This window comes from Cynocephalus volans, chromosome 8 (assembly GCF_027409185.1).
Source record: "Cynocephalus volans isolate mCynVol1 chromosome 8, mCynVol1.pri, whole genome shotgun sequence".
Taxonomy (NCBI): Eukaryota; Metazoa; Chordata; class Mammalia; order Dermoptera; family Cynocephalidae; genus Cynocephalus; species Cynocephalus volans.
Window position 1 is genome coordinate 56,681,223 of NC_084467.1, and position 19,359 is coordinate 56,700,581.

Sequence of the window (19,359 nt, forward strand, 5' to 3'; positions counted from 1 at the left end):
GTAAAACCACAGGAGAAACAATTAAGATGGACTCATACTGAGATCACCTAACACCTAACATTGCCTCGTGCACATTTCTATTTCCAGCAGTGCTGTTCCTTTCGCTTTATATTTATGATCTTCCTTACTTGGATGTAGTGTTCTCTCGCTAGTATCATGACCATAAACATAACAGAAGTATTACAAAAGCCTAGTTTCTAAAACAAGGGAACAAAGGCAGCAGAATCTTATTGGCTCATTGGTTTCTGAAGTATTTATGAGAAAGATTTCTGAAGTATTTATCAGAACAAGAATAAGAGTAAAAGAAAGATATTAATTAAAGGTGAGTTTACTCTAGAGCCCTGTGATATAAAATAGAAAGAAATAATCTTTGGACTTCAAAATCCTGTTGTGCTGGATACACTATTTCCATTAGAAGATTTTTTTTATAAGAAAAAACAAAATAGAATGCTTTAACATATAACTGGTGTTACATACTTGGAGATCAAAGGAGGTGGTTTTGAAACTTCTATCACATTGGCTTACCAGTGAGATACTGTTGCTTGCGTTTCTGTTAGCCAAATTTACTAAGCTGCTTTTGACATCAATTTGAATTCTTAAACTATGTTTTCCTTTTCTTATAATAAATACTGACAAACATTAAGAGAGTATGCGATATTTATGAATAAGTCGGCTAATTTGGCAAGGATGCTGTTAGATCATTTTGTGACTTGGCACAGTAACTACAGCTGGCTACTAGAGGTTCTTTTGCTAAATGCTTTTTAAAACAATGGAGCAAAGAAATGACAATATCACTTAGGCAATTTGTTTTCGTCTCTCTTTGTGACAAAATACAAAAATTCTGGCTTTTCATTGAGAAGAGAATGCAGTGATACCAATTGCGTAATTATAGGTTTCAAAATCATCTTAACGTTTAGCCACAGTCAGAAAAGGAAGGAGAAGACACACATCCCGTGTTTTGTTCTTATTATCAGCTTAAATAAGTCAGGCAGATTTTTCCTGTTATTTTAATATTTATCAGCATATGACAAAGAGGTGTGTTTAAATAGAAACTTTAAAGGGGAATGAAAAATAAGTGGCTCAGAGCAAAGAGAACTGAGAACTAAAGTGTTGCTTTAAAATATGATTTTTCATAATAAAATCAGGTTTTCATTTATCAGTACTCAAGTTAAACTCGTATTTTAATTGCAATCTAAGATAAAAGGTACAAGAAATTCCCAATCATTTAAACATATTTACCAGTCACCCAGTTTGTTAGGAAATCTTGACTGACTTAGATAACTGTATTCGTGTATAAAAGCAAGTTTGAGAAAGGGAGAAAGAGAAAGCCAAATCTTCTTAAAAGGCTGCTGCTGCTTCTTTTTGAACATGCAAAGGAAGGAAATGCAATTCACTTTAAAAGCTAATAGTTAGAAACTGTGTTTAAATTGGTACATCTACAAATTGAATATTAACTGATATATTCAATGGGGAAATCAAAGGAAATCTCTGTCTGAATACCTTTCTTCTCACTGTTGAACCAAGGTTATTCTCAGCTCTCATGGCTCAACACAAATTTCCCTCTTCTGCAAAGACATCCTAATTTTTTTTTTAATCGGCATATTGTTTCTTTTTTTGTGCTATGGTAACAATTTAATTCTGGGATATACTGTAATGTGTGGCTAATATATCTCCTCCATTGGTGCTTAAGCTCCCGAAGGCAGGAAGTTGTACCTTATTTATCTCTTTATCATATATATTGCTTTGGCATCATATTTTCACATATTGGGAACACAGTAAATCTTGAATTGACCTGGAGGACTATTTAGAATTTGGGGACTTTATATAAAAGGAAAATGCTCATAAAATTAAATTTCAGTGATGAGCCAGTATTTTTATCTCTCCATAGCTATGAAAAGTATTCAAACTGTATTTTTTAGTAGTAAAAATCAGTTATTGCATTGAAATTAAAAGAGGTTTGAAACAATCTATAACTGCTTATATATGTTAGTGTGTTCATTTGGGCTTTGAACAAAAAGAGTTAAATCTAAGAAGTTGGCATTTTGTGCTTTGAATAGGAAAAGCAGAGTAAGGTAATAACAAATTTTAAACCAGGAAAGAAAAGCAGTGTGGAAGCCACAAGTTCCCAAGTTGAGGAGAACGATGGACTAAGTCCTCCTGGGAGTGTTGAGAATGCTAATGACGTGGCATTTAATGAGCATCTCAATTTGTATCACATTTTGCCTTTTCATAAGCTTGAATTCCAGGTCTTCTCTGCATGGTGCTCAAGGATTGAAACAGAAAGAAGAAGAAAAAAAGAAAAAAAAGAATAAAAGAAAGAAATCTTGAAAACAATGCAGGAACTTTAATTCTGTCGCCTGTACATATTCAAAATGGAAAATTGAAGTAATTGTCAGTATTTCAGGCACCAAAACTATTTTCAACATAAAAAAATCAGATAATTGAGGAAAATCTATGTGCACAGGATAATTGTCCCACTTTTCCACCCCATCCTATCCTCTGCTCTTGCATGCATTTTAATAGTGATTACAGGTATGTTGGGAAAGGAGAATTCACTGAAAAGATAAATTATCAAGTGTTTACTGCCTTTACAAAATGATTCTTTGCTTTACAACAGGATTAGAAAAATATTTCTTTTAATGGCCAACACCTCTGAGTCATATAAATGTGACTTGATTTATAATAGCATGTATCATATATACAATATTTTAGCAGCAAAATTGATAGGTAAGATGGGGCATTCTATGCTAATTTTCTTATTGTAAAATTTGCTGATAAATGTATTGAGCAGGAGCATCAGCACTTGTTACGGGTCAGATGTTATGAAGAACAACCCAGAAGTCTATGGGTCATCAGAAGTGACAGCAAACCACATCACCAAGATGACTAGAGAATTGCCTTGTGCACTTCAGGCCAGACTGCTGCAGACACTAAGTCTAACCCAGCCTGCGTATCTACAACCTTGATTTATGGTGGTTTTCAACAACAGTCAATTAGAATGCATTTCAAGAAAAGATTGTATTCAGAGAAGTAGGATGAGGCCTTCCTACTATAGGAAGGGCCTTCCAGTAAAGTCTGAAACAGGTTGGCGTAAGTAAGAAACAGAATTAAGATTTTCCAGTGCTCACGGGAATCCATTTCTTCTAATATGTATCCAGACCATTCCAGGAAGGAAATGGTTCTTTACCAGTTGGTAAAACAAAAGAAGAGGCTTTCTCCAAGGAAGGCTGTTTCTCCATATGGGTTCTTCCTGCATCTTTACTTGATCATGTCTATCCTCCTGGAGGTTCATGTGGGTGTACTCCATGCAGGTTCTGTATAAAAAGTGGACAAAGGGCTCTGTGAATTATCTTTGATTCTAAGGAATTCAGAAAGTCATGGCACTGGTTCAGTTCTCATTCTTTGCCAGAGCTTCCAGGGCCTGGGATGAGAGAGAGACCACGAGTGTGTATGGGTAAAGGGCTTTCTGAGAACCACAGCAATAGCCTGAGAGGTGATCTGTGTCAGAAGACTGGAAGTGAAGCCCAGCATAAGCAGAACCTTTGCTTGCTTTCTACATTAAGCAAGAACTGTCAGGCAGGATTACAACACTTATGGACAAATAAGAATAAAATCAATCTTGTTACCAAAGGCTGTGACCACACATAATAAAGGAGGGATTGGACAAAATTACAAAAAAAAAAAAAAAAAAAAAAATGGAAAAGAAGAGAAGAAAGAAAGGAAAGGAAAGGAAAAAAAATCTCAGACTATGTTTTCTTCGGTGTCCTGAATGCTGTGTGACCTGAATTATTAGGATAATTGCTTTAATTACTCACCTTGAACGTTTAGGCAGCCTGTATGCAAAATGATAGGGCAAATGCACCAGAAAAGCCCCAGCAACTCTGAGAATAATTCCCCAAATGGTTGTTTTGTAAGAATTGCTTCAGTCTAAAATATCCTTATTGTAAAAGAGAACCCCAGAGCATCAACACTGAGCTGTTTGTATTGATGTGCAGTTATTTCATACGTATCTAAAATTAAATATGGGTAATCACAAAAACATTAAAATGCAGCTAAAGTGCAAATAGTTAAAATGTTACCCTTGAGCAAACATTGCCAAAAATAACACCCTGCTCATTAATGGCTATTTCACTAGTTCAAAATTAATTTCTTAATTTAGCATGAATATTTCTTCCTATTAAATGGAACCGAGGAGACCTGCAGCATCCAGTCTCTCACTAGCTGTCTAAAGAGTTGAGTTCGTTCCGCATTGACTCCACTTCATGTTTTCATACTGCTGAGAAACACCATCCACCCACCCCCCTTGAAAGTTGGAATCATGCATGTTAGTAAGTATTTCAGTTATGCTATTGACGTCAATGGAGTCATTAAATAGATTGCTGGCCCTCCCAGAGGCAAATCACTGCCAGGGACCTAGATACAGACACGTTTTTTACGAAGACAACCATCAGGTTTTGCTATAGCAGCAAGCCAGAGAAAGGGAAAAGTTTATACTGTAGCAGATCTATCTCCTAACACAGTTTCTTTCTTTCTTTCTTTCACAGTTTCGGCCTTTCTTTCTCTTTTGTTACAGTAGGCTCAGGCGACAACCAGATATTGTTGCCTAAATGTTTTGTGTGCAAAAGCATCTCCTGTAATTGAGACCAGGCAGGGAGGTACCCCGCATTTAAAAATGAGTCTCACCTTTTGCTCTACACAGCCCATCTTGATGTTTATTCGGTGGCATAAATTATCTAGGCAAATCACTATTGTCTGACAGTAAGATTGTGTTTGATATATAGTTCCCTGAATAAACAGTTCCCCCCAAACACACACACACACACACACACACACACACACACACACACACACACACACACACACACACACACACACACACACACACACACACAATTTCGTCCTTTCTGCCACCTCTGTGTGGCTTTAGCTGCAGCCTCTCATTTATGAATCAACCTTTATGCAGTCTGCACTGTGCTGTGGCACCAGAGCTCTGGAGCGAAGGGTGGAGGAGGAGACTGGGAAGAAAGATTCACTTCTCTCAGCTGCCTCTTCTGCAGCGCTCTGCAGGAGGCTGTCCACGTGCCTGTGTCCTCCCAAACCCCAGCTGCTGCCTGCCTCAAGCCTGGTCATGCAGCTCCCAGGCGTGTCAGAGAGAGCCCTTCAGGAAGCATCTGCCTCTTTCTGGGTATTCTTGACAGCTCTATTTACCTGGACAGCCCCAGGAGTCAGAGCCAAAGATTCGCCTCACACCTGGACTCTTTTACCTCCCAGGCTCAAAGTTAGGGAGCCATCTTGAGCAGACAGATTTCTTCAGATCTACTTGTCAGAATCTACTCCGATGGCTTTAGAACCCATTTCCCTTTTCAGTGTCTGTCCTTTTGCTCCCTGGACCGCCCCCCCCTTACTTATCATTAAGTATGTCTGTAGACATTTGACCACATTTGATAACCCTTTTGGTTCATCTGTAGACCCAGATCTGTCCCGCCTCCGCCACTCTTCCTTTTCCCGTAGTTCTGGCTTAGAGTAGAGGTTTCACCAGCAACTGTCTCTCTCTCCACCTACCACCGTCAATTCCTTTAGTTTAGTTTTTCTTTTTTTTTTTCTCTTTCCTTTCCCCCCTCCCACCCCCCATTGCCTGTCCTTTAGTTCAGTGCTTCATCAGCCTGTACCTAAACCACGATGGTGGCCCTCCAGCTGGGTTTATTGTCCTCTGTCTTTCCCCACTCCAATCCACCTGCAATCCGGTACTAGAATGAGTCTTCCGAAACCCGATTCAGGTTATGTTATTTTCTTTATTTTCTTTTTTGGCTATACTTTGCCTTTAGACAAAATCTAAACTTCTTACTTGGCGTGCAAAGGCCTTCAGAATTTTTCCTAACTCTTTTGATCCTCGTCTTCCACTTTACATGGCCACAGCCACATGCAGCTGATGGCTGAGGTGCACTGAAATATGCCAGGATCTTCTTGCCTGCCTGCTTTGTACCTGCTGTTCCCTCCACCTGGGCTGCCCTTTAACCAAAAATATCATTTACACATTCAGCTCAGGGATTTTCTTAAATTGTCACTGTGAACAAATTCTTTATCATCTCCGATCTTCGATTCTGGTGTCAGAATTAAAGTAAATATATAGTCTAAATCCAAGGCTTTGTATGTGCTTACGAAACACTACGTCCTATACCCATTCCCATTTGGAAAGTGCCTTATTTTTTTTTATTTTATTTAAAAAGGTTTTTTTTTACTTACTTTTTTTTTCAGTTTTATTTATATTTATTTTTGTGGGGCACAATGTGTTGTTTCAACACATGCATATACTGCACAGAGATTTGCTTAGAGTAGATAGCATAATTTTGTACTCATTTCATTCTTCAAGGCTCAGCACATATTCCATCTTCAGGATGTGACCCTGCAATACACCCCAAATTGCTCTTAATTATTTTCTCAAAAATCTCAGTTATTACCCTTGTCATATTGTGTTGTGATTATTTAATTTTCTTCCCTTCTAAAGCAAGAACATCCCAAGTCCAACTACTAATCTTATTTTTTTATATCCCCAATTTATAGCATAAATCCTGGAAAATAGTAGATGCTCAATAAGTGTTTATGGAATAAACAAATATAAATAAGTGAGTGCTATGCCTGAATCAGAAAAATCTGGAAAGATTTTGGTTTTGTTCAGCTTGCCTAACTATGTGCTAGCTCTCAGGACAAGTGCACTGTGCTGACGTCCCTTGTTAATCCTGACTTCACGGGACTTTCAAGGCACTTGAAGCAATCTCTTCATTATCCATTGCTTCAGGAAGAAGTGGCAGTATTAAAAGAAATGGAAGAAAATGAAATGACTAAACATGACTTGTTTATCACACCATTTTATAAAATATATCTTGTAATGCTTAAGATTGTCACACAAGTCACTGAAGCTGTTTATTTTACTCCAGTTTTTTTCTCTCTGTTTTATGAACTGAGTAATTTTGTTGATTAATCGGCGAGTGCACTGATTTTTCTTCTGCCATTTTATATCTACTGTTGAGCCATTCTAGTAAATTTCTTATTTTTGTATCTTTCAATTTTAGAATTTGTTTGATTTGATTTTCTTTTTTTTTTAAATTGAAACAGTTGATTGTACATATCTGTGGGGTAAAGAGTTGAATATCAATACCTATGTGATGTTCAAAACAGGATAATTAGTATAATCAACATTATACAATATAATAGTTTTTCATGGCCCTTTACATCCCTCCTCCTCCCCCTTTCCCACCTCTGGTAACATCAGTTTCTTTCTTTCCTTTTGAAAGTGCAATGTATTATTGTGATTATTGTATATTTCCTTCTTTATTTCTTTATTTATTTTTAGCTCCCACTTATGAGTGAAGACATACAGTACTTGTCTCTCTGTGCCTGATTTTCTCCACATTCATCCATGTTGCTGCAGATGGCAGAATTTCATTCTTTTCCATATCTGAGTTGTATTCCATCATGTATATATACCACATTTTCTTTATCCAGTCATCTGACAATGAACATTTAGGTTGGTTCCAACTCTTGGCTATTGTAAACAGAACTGCAATAAACATGGGAGTGCAGGTATCCCTTCGACATGATGATTTCCATTCCTTTGGATTTGGAAACCCAGAAGTGGGATTGCTGGATCACATGGCAGTTCTATCTGTAGTTGTTTGAGGAACATCCATACTGTTTTCCATAATGGCTGCACCAATTTACAGCCTCATCAACAGTATGGGAAGGTTCACCTTTCTGTGCATCCTCGACAGCATTTGTTATTCTCTGTCTTTTTGATAATAGCCTGTCTAACTGCGGTGAGATGATATCAATGTGGTTTTGATTTGCAATTCCCTCATGCTAGTGAGGTTGAGCATTTTTCCAAGTGTCTATTATCCATTTGTATATCTTCCTTTGAGAAATGCCTATCAACTCCTTTGCCCATTTTTTAATCAGGTTTGGGGGCGGGGGGTTGCTGTTAAATTGTTTGAGTTTCTGGTATATTCTGGATATTAATCTTTTGTTGGATGCATAGCTTGCAAACATTTTCACCCACTCTGCAGGTTGTTTTTTCTCTCTGTTAATTGTTTCTTTTGCTGTATCACACTGTATTATTTTCTTAGTGCCTTGCACAGTGCCAGGTACAAAGTAGGCACTCAAATAGCATATTGAATTGAATTGGGTCAGAACCCAGGTCCATCTCTCAGACAAGTTACATCTCTAAGGCTCAGTTTTCTTATCTGAAAAATAGGCATTTTAATATTCTATCTCATGAAATTGTTGTGAGAATTAAAAGAGAAAAGCTATATGTAATGGTTAAGAGTGAAGATTCTAGAGCCAGATTGCCTCTTTTGAATTCCAGGTCTACCACTATGTGACCTGGGGACAAATTATTTAACCTCTCTGTGTCCCAATTGACTCACCTCCAAAATTAGGATGGAAATTGTATATGCCTCATATGTTGGCTGTAAGGGTTAAATATGTCAATATGTGTAAAGCACTTAGAAAGTTCAAGTATTAGTACTAGTATTACTGGTATTATATAATGTGTCTCACGTAGCCCCCAATATATAGCAGGTGGGCAATATGTGGTAGCTAAGAGCCTAGGCCTTCTTGTATCGGTAGAGAACCAAAACAGAAAGCACTGTTGAGATTTTTCTAAAAGGTTCTGTTCTACTTCCCTTTCATAGTAATGCAATCTAAGCTTAAGATTCTTTCCCCCTGAAACCATAAAAATCTGGTTATATAGAAATGGGTTTAGAGCTGAAGGTAGGGTTCTTCAAGACATACATTAGAAAGCTTAAGAGGCAGGAGGGAAAACAGAGGTGATAACAAGTATAAGGAGGCACTGTCTAAGTGAGGGTCCTTCTCTTAGAAGCAAAGTGCAGAGAAGAATGCCAAATTATTTAGGATTCTGAACAACTGGGTCTTAGTTAACTGAGAGCTTCCTCTTCCATAAGCTTGAGAGAATGTTACTTTAAAAAATAGATTAGTTATAGCTATATAGCTCACTACAGTTGTATTTAAATCCAGTGTTCAGGGTTGGCACACACCTATAGGGGCACAGGTTTTTTTGGCCCAGGCAGCTCAGCAGAGAGAAGCAGTAGGAGCTGGTGCAGAGCTTCCCTTTGCAGAGAAGATGAAACTTTCTAGCAGAGTCCAGCCTGGTGGAGGGCTGTGACGCCTTTTGGAAAGACTTTATGCCTTCTCCAATTGCTGCTGGGAAGGGGAAAGCACCCTCATACCCACCTTCCCCCCTTCTCTCTTTACTGGGAAAGTGGGAGATGGCAAGGAGGTCAGAGTGGCCTAGATAAGAATGAATATGGAAGTTTGCTAGGTGAAAAAGGAGGAAGGAAGAGAGCCATCTAAGTTCCCTTTTCTGTCTCCTGCATCCCCAAGATGGCATGATTCTGGGGGCAGGGTGAATTCTGCTTGCTTGCTTCTGATTACCGCCTGGCCAGCATGTTCTGGAGTTGCCTCCAGAGCTGTTCTCGGAAGCCAGGAGCGTTTCAGAGAACAGTCTTTCACCCAGGAGAAGAGAAACAAAGCAGGGACTGTCCCCTTGAAACAGAGAACAGGCAACAGAACTCACTGGATCTTTTTCTTGGTTTATTGTCTTGACTTCCTCCCAGCCAGAGCTGTTGACAAGTACCAAAAGTGACCCCTTGGAGTTTTGTGTACTTTTCCTTCCCCCACTACTCCCTCTTTGGCGGTGTCCATGGAGTGAACTGAGGCCATGGCGATTCTCCAGCTCATTTAATCTGCAGATGCAGCCAGGTCAGATAATGCAGTATTTTTCTCTACTTCCTCAGTTGTGCTTTTGGCTTCAAATTCCTAAGGTCTCATCTGGCTAGTACTGTGGTCTAGTAAACTTGGTGTTTCCAAAGCCCCACGTGCCTGCCTCTGATTTGGGGAGAGGAAAGGAGTTAGCAGTTATTCAGTTTCTGTTGTGTGTCAGGCACTGTGCTAGGCCCTTTGTATGTATTATCTCACCTAAGTCTCCCAACCAAACTGTTTTGCAGATATTATTTTCCCTATTTCACAGATTTGGAAAAAGGAGGCTCACGGAGTATATGAGACTTACTTAAGAACACACAGTAAGTGGTGAAGTCAGAACTGAAACCTATATCTGTATTTCTTGAAAACTCATGCTCTTTCCTCTAGAGTCTAAACCACACTCCACCCCACTGTAAACCTCAGATGTTACAGCTTATGGAAAGAGGGGTGGTGAGAATGTCACAACAGCAGAGCAAACAAACAGACAGCAGAGGTAGAGTGGATTATCAACAGTCTTAATAATTACTGTGTAACAGAGGACTTTCTTTAATTCCTTTGCCACCTATCCATTTTATTATAAGTAGTCAGCAAATGTGTAAATCTTGAGAAAAATATGTCTCATACATATCCATTATTTATTGATTTGTTTACTTAATAAGGATTTATTAAATGCCCACTGTATATGAGGCACTGTGCTAGCTGCTGAGGACACAGCGATGAAGAGAATGCATTCAGACCTTGACTTCATGGAACTTACTTACAGCCCAGGAAATATTACATGAATAAATACATGATTGCACGTTTGATAATTATAATGAAGGAAAATACAGAATGCTATGATATTGTTTCACTTTTTCACCTGTAAAAATGGGAATAATACAAGTACTTACCACTAGGGTAGTGGTAATCTTTAAATGAGTCATTATATGTAAAGCATTTAGAACACTGCCAGGCACCTATAGTGTTATTTAATGTTTGCTCTAATTGTTATTATTATTAGTTATTATGTGGACTAAAATAGATTAGGAAATAGAGAAGGCCTCTGTAAAAATAATTGGCCTTGAACTCCAGACCTGAACACTGAGAAGGAGTTGGGAGGTTGGAGGGTCCCTGAGAAAGTAACCAGTGCCTCAAAGGTGTGACAGTCAGAGACCTGGGTTACTCGAGTGACAATGAAGGGCAAGGCTAAAGAGGCTTAGAGAGGCCAGGATGGGAAGAACATTTGTAGATGTAGACATGTAGATTTTTTTGTAAATTCAGTTGGGAGCCTTAAAACATTTTGAGAAATAGATGGAAATGATCTGATTTCAATTTCAAATACAGAACTTCTCCTTGAGCCCCAACTTTGGGGTACTGGCACCTCTGATGTGCTCCCCAATACCTGTACTTTCTCCATCATAATATGCAGCTCCTGCCCCCATCTACCTCTCGCGATTAAAAAGGCAGGCTCTAGAGCTAGACTAACTGAATTTAGTTCCAGATCTATTCCTTTCTTTCTGTATGATTGTAGACAAGTAATTCAACATCTCTGAGCCTTAGTTTTCTTGGCCATACAATGGGGATAATAGAACCCTTTGCAAAATTAGTTAATTGTGTGTAAAATGTTTAGAATAATGGTTGGCACACAGGAAGCACTAAATAAATGTTAATTGTTTTAAATGCATTGTAATGGCCTATATTCGCGATTGCTTACACCATTCAACTGTATGCTCAGTGTCTGGCCCGGGGCAGGTGCTCAAAACATATTTATTGAAAAAATAATAAACAAGGAGAGAGAGGTAGTGCAATAAACTGCAAGTAAAAGGAGAGAATGATTGCTGTGTTATTCATGGGAAAAAATGGGCTTCCTTGAGTCAGGGTCATATTCTGATAAGGAGGAGTTTGCTTATGGGGACAGAAACTGAATGACTTTGCCACTGCCCAGCTGCTACAGCTTTGGGGAACTTGAAACAGCACCGTGGGACAAAAATTTGTTTCAGAATCTGTGATGCCAATCTGGACCGCCATCTGCACGAAAAGAAAATTGGGCTTATGAAAGAGCTTTTTCATTCTCTTAAGCTATGTGACTATCTCTCTGGAAGGCAAAGGCCTTGCTAGACCTCAGTTCATTTGCTGTCTTTGGAAAGACAGTCCCACCAGAAGAGCCAGTCATCCTATCAAGCCCATAACACTGACTTCCTTCTCACCCTGTTGCTAACAGGGCCTCAAACGGACAAGGACTCAGTTCTGTGAAGTACATACCTTTAGTGTTGTGAATAAGCATTGGAAGAGGCTTTTCATGTATTTGTAAGCTTGGAAGTATTTTAGGCATTCAGTGGCTATGCTCCTTTATTTCTTCAGGCACCTTCACAGGGTACCTGCCCTGGAAAACAATGAATCCTTCAGCTCTCTGAATGTTCCATTGCTCTGACATGTGTGTATGTGTGCACATGTGTGTGTGTGTGCTGGTATGTTGCTTTTTTATCCCAGGGGAAAATAAGGGTTCTTCATGTGCTTTTTGTCAGCACAATAGGTCTCTATTCTCACTAACCTGGTTTTGCATTATTCCTTCTCTCTTTCACTGTAAGTTTAGCCAGTCTGCCTCTCTTCACCCACAGATCATTTCTAGGCCTTCCCCTGATTTACCTCTCTCTCAGTGCCCCTCACACTTCCAAACCACATTCCATATAGTCCTCTTAATCTAATTTAAAGATGTACCTCTGGAAAGCCTCCTACAATTAGTTCTGCCTATTGTCAGCAATTGCTCACTCCATTTACATTATATTGGACTATGCATGTTCTGGGTTGATTTCTAACTGTATCATAGTTCTTATGTCATGGGCATAAGTTCTTTTACATCATCTATCCATTTGTTCAGGTTTGTGTGTATTCCTTAAGCCAAATTTTTTTATTATGGTCTGCCACTGAGCTGGGGGGTAGGGAGAGTACTCACATGAATAAGGCTCAGACTCTGATCTTGAGTTTGTGCCATCTAGAAATAAGGAATACGATACATAAGGATAAGGACCACATCAGTCAGGGTCCTCCAGAGAAACAGAATCAGTAAGAGAATATTTTATTTTAAAGATCTGGCTCACACTGTTGTGGGGTTGGCCAATATGAAATCCACAGAGCAGATTGGAAACACAGGCAGAAGTTAATGCTGCAGTCTTGAATCAATTTGTTCTTTTCCGGGAAACTACAGTTTTTGCTCTCAAGACCTTCAATTGACTGGATGAGGCCCACCAACATTACCAAGAGTATCTCCTTTACTTTAAATCCACTGATGTCTTCACAATACCTTCACAACAACACCTCGATCAGTGTTGATTAAATAGGTAGGTCCCATACCCTCACCAAAGTGGCACATAAAACTGATCATCATGAGGACCAACCAACCAACAAACAAAAACACCTGTCTTGGGAGTCAGACTAGAAGTATGCCTACCTCTGCTACAAGCAAGATTCGTAAAATCCAGGAAAATAAAAGTCTCTATTTTCCTTCCAGCTAATTGAGGCTAAAACACAATAAAATAATCATTCATCCCAGCTCACAGAATTGTGTTGAAAATCATTTGATAGCTTGAAAGACCAGAAGTGCAAAGTATTGCTATTTTGAACACCCTGACAGTTCACGAGCAGTGGTGGCACACATGCTAAAGACTGGTGGCAGCACAAGTTCATCACCACTTTTTCTCACCATTCTTCCTATGGAGCAGTCATGAGAGAAGAGAAAATCTTGGGCTTCAGCTTTACAAAAATACCAATCAACTTGTGCCCAGTGTCTGGAGCCCACAACCAATGATCTTAAACTCAGTTGAGATATATATCTTAAAAAGAGGTTAATTTTGGCCAGAAATCTTTCGGGGGAGGTAGGAGTGAGGTGGGAATCCTCTTTACGTATTTTACTTATTTCCACAGGGTGAGGTTTAAAACATTCATACCCTTTTATGAAATTGGGAAATTTGAATGTCAATCCAATTGGCCAAGTCATCCTTGAGACTCCTTCCTTCTCAAACCTGAATATTAAAACTTTCTTATCTCCATTTTCCTTCTGAGCCTTGTGTTCCAGTCACCAAGAAGGCCTCCAGCTCCTTTGCAGAGCACATTGGCACCAGGATACTCTCCAAGCCCTGTTCGTAGCCCTCTGTATACCACAGTTCCAAGCTTCTAATCTCATCTCCATATTCCTGCATCTCCCATAAGATCTTTTCACCCAGTGACTTGGATCCTATAACTGCCTCCGGTGTTGAATATCTCAGGCCTATTGAACCTAGAATCTGGAGAAAAGAGCAGATTAAATGTAGTTCAGGAACAAGTGGATGTTATCCAGAGGAGTGATTGAAACAGTGAGTATAAAAATCTTCACAAGGGTGTACGTAACTTTAAGACAGGTGCCCACACGGGCAACACCTGCGGCACTCTTACTTACCTGATAGCATGGAGAGGGCATTGGCCTGAATATCTAGGCACAAGAACCTGCCTTTAAAGTGCAATTTCTCTCTCACTCTCTTGTATCTTTGATAAAGAATTGTTCTCAGCAAACTACTAAACTGAACCTACTGTTGGTACTTTGTGGGGTTTAAGGAATTAGCACCTCACCATGTTCTTTTCCCCAAAATCTTGCTTCTTCTTCAGGTCTTGAGTAACCTGTTTTTCTCAAGTTGCAGGAACACTTATCTCTACCTCCTCTTTTTCTACAGCAGTGGAATATGTTTCTACTATTCTAGTTTCTGAATTTGTTGATGGGATTACTTATTACCCCACTCCACCAGTTTCTGTGGAGAGGATTTGCTGCAATCTTCAACAGGGAACAGTACTGGAAAAACATTCCCTTTTCACCATTCTGTGCTGCCAGGGCAGAGAGCAAAGTCAAGTCACAGTGAGTGGATTTCATAGGAGAGATTTTTGTCTTGTGGAGCCTTTTAACCCATGAGAGGTTTGGCAGGAAATAAAATAGAGTTTCCCTGGGAAGCGGTTCATCCTGCATTCCCTTGTTGGAAGAACACTTGTCTAGGCAGATGTAGAAAGTCTAACATGAGGTTCTTTTATTCAGAAGAAGGGTGAACTCAGTGAAGTCTGAGATTTTTCCCATATCAGGACTACATATGATAGAACTGTGGTTTGATACATCGGTTTTAATTCTACTGTATCCTCAAGGCGTTTTGCTTGTTTCCAAAGAACTCTCCATAAAGCATTTGTTTCACATACAACACATGGGGGATAAGGTGTTGACATAATATCAAATTCTTAGTAAGTACCAGATTTTCTATTAGGAACTCTGCAAAGATCTCTTTTCATCCTCAACAACGCCTATAAAGTCAATATTATTATCTCATTTTTAAACCAATGAAACCATTCATCAATGAGGGTAAATAACTTGTAGTATAAAGACACTCAGCTAGTAAATGTAGAGCTGGGATTTGAACCCTTGCTTGTTTGGTTCCAAAGCCTGTATACTTGGCACTAGCCCTCCATACTGTCAGGTTAAGTAAGAAGTACTACAGGCACTGCCCACACAGGTGTCTTAAATATACATACACCCTTGTGATGATGCTTTCACCTGCTGTTCCAATCACTCTTAGCTTTCCCTGGACAACACCCACTTGTTCCTGAACTACATTTAAACTGTTCTTTTCTTCAGATTCTAGAACTAGTGAGAATTTAGGATAAAATATGCCTCAAGATCTTGTCTCCCCTCAGGGAAATAATTGAAGAAACAGGGTGGTGATAGTGTCTTCCTCTCTTCCAGGAATACGTCCCCTTCACTGAAAGACTTTTGGGTCTTGATTAGGCTATCCTGGCAGGGAAAGGAGATAGGAAAGATTTTTTTTTTTTAGGATAAGCATAGCAGTGGGAGACTTATCTCTAGAGCATTACTCACTCCTTAAAAGATACCCTGGCCTCCGATATCTCAAAGGGGAGAGAAGTAGATTTCAGATCTATAGTGAAACTAGGAGTGTCTTGCTGGAACACAAGGAGGCGGCCATCCAATTCTGGGCTGGCTCTGGAAAGTCCCATTTTGAATAATTTGCTTCTTACGGTGTTTTGTTCAACTTCCCTACCTCAAATGAAACTGTGTGACTTAAGCGAAAGGGCACTGGGCTAGAACTCAGGAAACTTAAATTTTAGTACTAGTACCAACCAGGTGTGAGACGTGAAGTAAATCTTTTAAACTTCCCAGACTTAGTCATCTTTATTTTGAATTATTCTGAGTCTTTGAGTCTAGAATCCAGTTTCACAGAGCTCTCAAACTTCTAAAGTGGCACCTGGCCCAGAAATAGTGGTGTGTGGATGTTGGGATGGATAATTTTTTTTGTCAGAGAAGAAACATCCCCTGAGCTAGTGAATCTAGACTTCAAATCCAGGTCTTACTGGTCTGGTTCCAAAACCTGGGCTCCTTCTACCTCCTCCCACTCTGACATTAGGTTACTCTATTGTTCAGTAACACAGTGTACCTTTATTTTTTCCCCAATACCTTTTAGCCTTGTAGTTGGCACAGTTTAATAGCAAACATTCATCTAGTGCTTATGAGTGCCGGGGAAACAAAAATGAAGGGGACATAGTGCCTCGCCTAAGCTTAAAAGCATTTTCATAGGGAGATTTTGGAGCCAGACACCTGGGTTTAGGTCCCAGTTCTACTACTTTTTAGGCTAATGACTTCTTAAGCCCTCTACACACTTTGATTTCTTCATTCTCATTTTCTTCATTTTTTAAAGCCTTCCTCTTAAAGTTGTTATGAGGATTAAATGACTTTTTTAAATGTAAAATCCTTAAAATAGTGCCATTCATAGAGTAATGACCAAATACATCATTGTTGTTATTGCTACTGTGTATATGTTTGTCAGCCAAGATATATATGTATGTTTGTGCCAAGAGTCTTGGAAGGTTGCAACTGAGTCTTGTTCATTGGTACTTAACCAATGTTTATTGGATTCAATTATTCAACAGATATTTATACTGCTTCTACTATGTGCAAAACCCTCTGATGGATCCTTGGTAGAATTCAAACTTTTCACAACTTACTTAGAAAAAATGATCATATCTTAGAGCTTACATAAATATAATCTGGAAAAGTTTTCTACTTAAATATTCCTCTTCTTCCCTTTTTTTGTGGCCCTTCTTTGGAAAGGGTTAAAGAACTGGGAGGAAAATATTCCACATATATACTTATTAACTTAATCAGATGAGCTTTCCTCGGGAAGAGGATTAACAGTACACCAACAGGAAGGTTAGTCTTTCTTAAAGGAGAAACCTCTTTTAGAACTCTGATGGCAGATGAGAGAATACTACTTACTTTTAATAGATTTTCTGTGTCATACAGAGGTGAGAGGAGAGACCCATTCTCTCATTCAGTCACCCTCTTGTTCACTCGTTCATCCACTCAGAAAGCACCTAGTAAGTACTCACCACAACATGAATTAGGCATTGTTCTGAGAAATGGAGATACAAGAATGAATAATACAGAGTTTCTTCTCTGGAGGAGCTCACAGTCTTGTGGGGGTAGACAACCATAAATTGATATATAATACAGTGTGGTAAGAATTTGCCAGATGCATGAATAAAGTGCTCTAGAAGCTCGGAGGAAGGCAGGTGGTTAGGAGCAGGATCCTATTCTAGGTACAAATAACACTGTACTGGGCTTTACCTAGGAAATTTATACATTGGATTTTATTGAATTTTAAAACTTAGCACTTTCCATAGCTGGGTCATTCATTACATGGCTGAATTTTTCAATCATTTCACCTCAAATAAGTACATTCATTGAGCACCTATTATAATTAAGTGGATTAGGGGAATACAGATTAATTTTGACCAGGCCTCTAGGACAAGGAATTTATAGGAAACATGGTTTGAACTGTGCCTTAAAGGATGGGTAAGATTTCATATGGCAAAGTGAAAAATACTATTTATGAAAGCAGACCATGCTCAAAGATATAGAAGCCAAATGAATATAGTCTTAGTTTTGGAATGAAAGTAATCTTAAGGAATTTGTGAAGGGAGGATAGGGTATAGGGATGGGTGAGAAAAAGAACAGAGGGCTTTCTATACAAAGCACATGAGTTTAGATTTTATTTTATGAGCAGCAAGGAACCACTGATATTTGTTCAGCAGGGGAGTATGTTATCAGAGTCATGTTTCTTGGGATGGTTAATGCAGTATTGGCTACAGTGACAGAAGACAGTACCAGGCTTGGAGACAGAAAACATGGAAGATATGGATGAATTCCAGTTCATCCATCAATTAGCTGTGTGATCTCAAGAAAGTTCGTAATCGTCTCTAGGCTTTAACCTCCTCACCTACACAGTTAGCAAGATAAAACCTCCTAAAAGCAATAGCAGAAGAAACAATCACAACAATTTTTATTGATCATTGCACTCTGTGTAACTTTGTGCTAGACCATTTTCTTGTAATGTTTAAGCATCGAAACAACTCTGTGAGTTCTTAAAAAGTTAAACATCAGTTTACCCATATAGCCCACCAATTCCACTCTTAGATATCTACACGAGAGAACTGGAGACATATATCCATACAAAGTTTCAAATAACCAAATTGCATGCTTAAAAGGTGATGCAGATGATATGCAAATTATGCCTCAATAAAGTTATTTCAAAAACAAAAACAACTCTTTAAAGTAGGTACTATTCTTATTCCCACTTTACAGATGAGAATATTGACTTTCTCAAAATGTCCACTAAAAAGTAGTGGAGCTAGGATTTACACCTCTCTCTGCCTGATCCTAAGCCCATGCCTTTGGCCACTGTCTCTACTGCATCTTTTCTTATGTCACAAAGTGGTTGTGAGAAATAAATTAAGCACGGAATACATGTGTACTCACATTACACACAGTGCCAGGGGTATGGTTGCACTAGTGGTGACAGTCAGTTTTGTACCCCATGAATATTCATAAGCAATAAGAAAAAAAGAAATACAAAAAAGAAGATATAAAATGCTCCTTAATAAAAAATAAATAAATAAAGTTGTTGATAATTTTATAAAAAAAGAAAGAAAATCTTTTCTGATTCTGACTTTGGCACCAGTTGACCAGATGGATTGGAGGGCCATGACAGGAGACCAAGTAAAGGGCTAAGCAGTGGTCTAGGCAGGAAGTACTAGGAGCCTGCCCAGGGCACTGTTGGGAGGAAAGAAGAGAAAATGTAGAAAATGAAGCCAACCTAGGGTTAAGCTCTTACTCCTACCATATTTTAACTTCTCTAAATAAACATTTAGGATGCTCAGTTCTATGAACAAGAGAAGACAAAGAACAGAGAGGTCTTCCTTTCCTTCAGCAAACATCTGACACACTTTCCCATCATAAACTTTGTACTTCAGGATGTAAAAGCAAATCCAACCACCCAACCCAGCCAGAAGGTTAAATAAATAAGTGCTAAATAAATAAACGTAGATTTTTTTTCCCCCTTGGCTCATGAGTCTCTCTCTGTAACAGATGCCATGTGCTTATGGTAATTGAAGTCTACTAATCAATTTTTCTTTCTGTGTGTATTTAAGGTTATGAATTGAAACTTTGAGGAGTTGAAGCTTTTTGTATGTTTTGTTTTATATTTTCATGTCATGAGCCCCATTATAATAATTCTTATGAATCAC

At 38.8% G+C, this 19,359-nt stretch overlaps 1 protein-coding gene across 2 annotated transcripts in view; it reads left to right on the plus strand.

Annotated features, from left to right (window-relative positions):
• PDE4B (phosphodiesterase 4B) overlaps window positions 1–19,359 on the plus strand; it is a 432,241-nt gene that overhangs the window by 322,944 nt on the left and 89,938 nt on the right. The gene's annotated exons all lie outside the window — the stretch shown is intronic.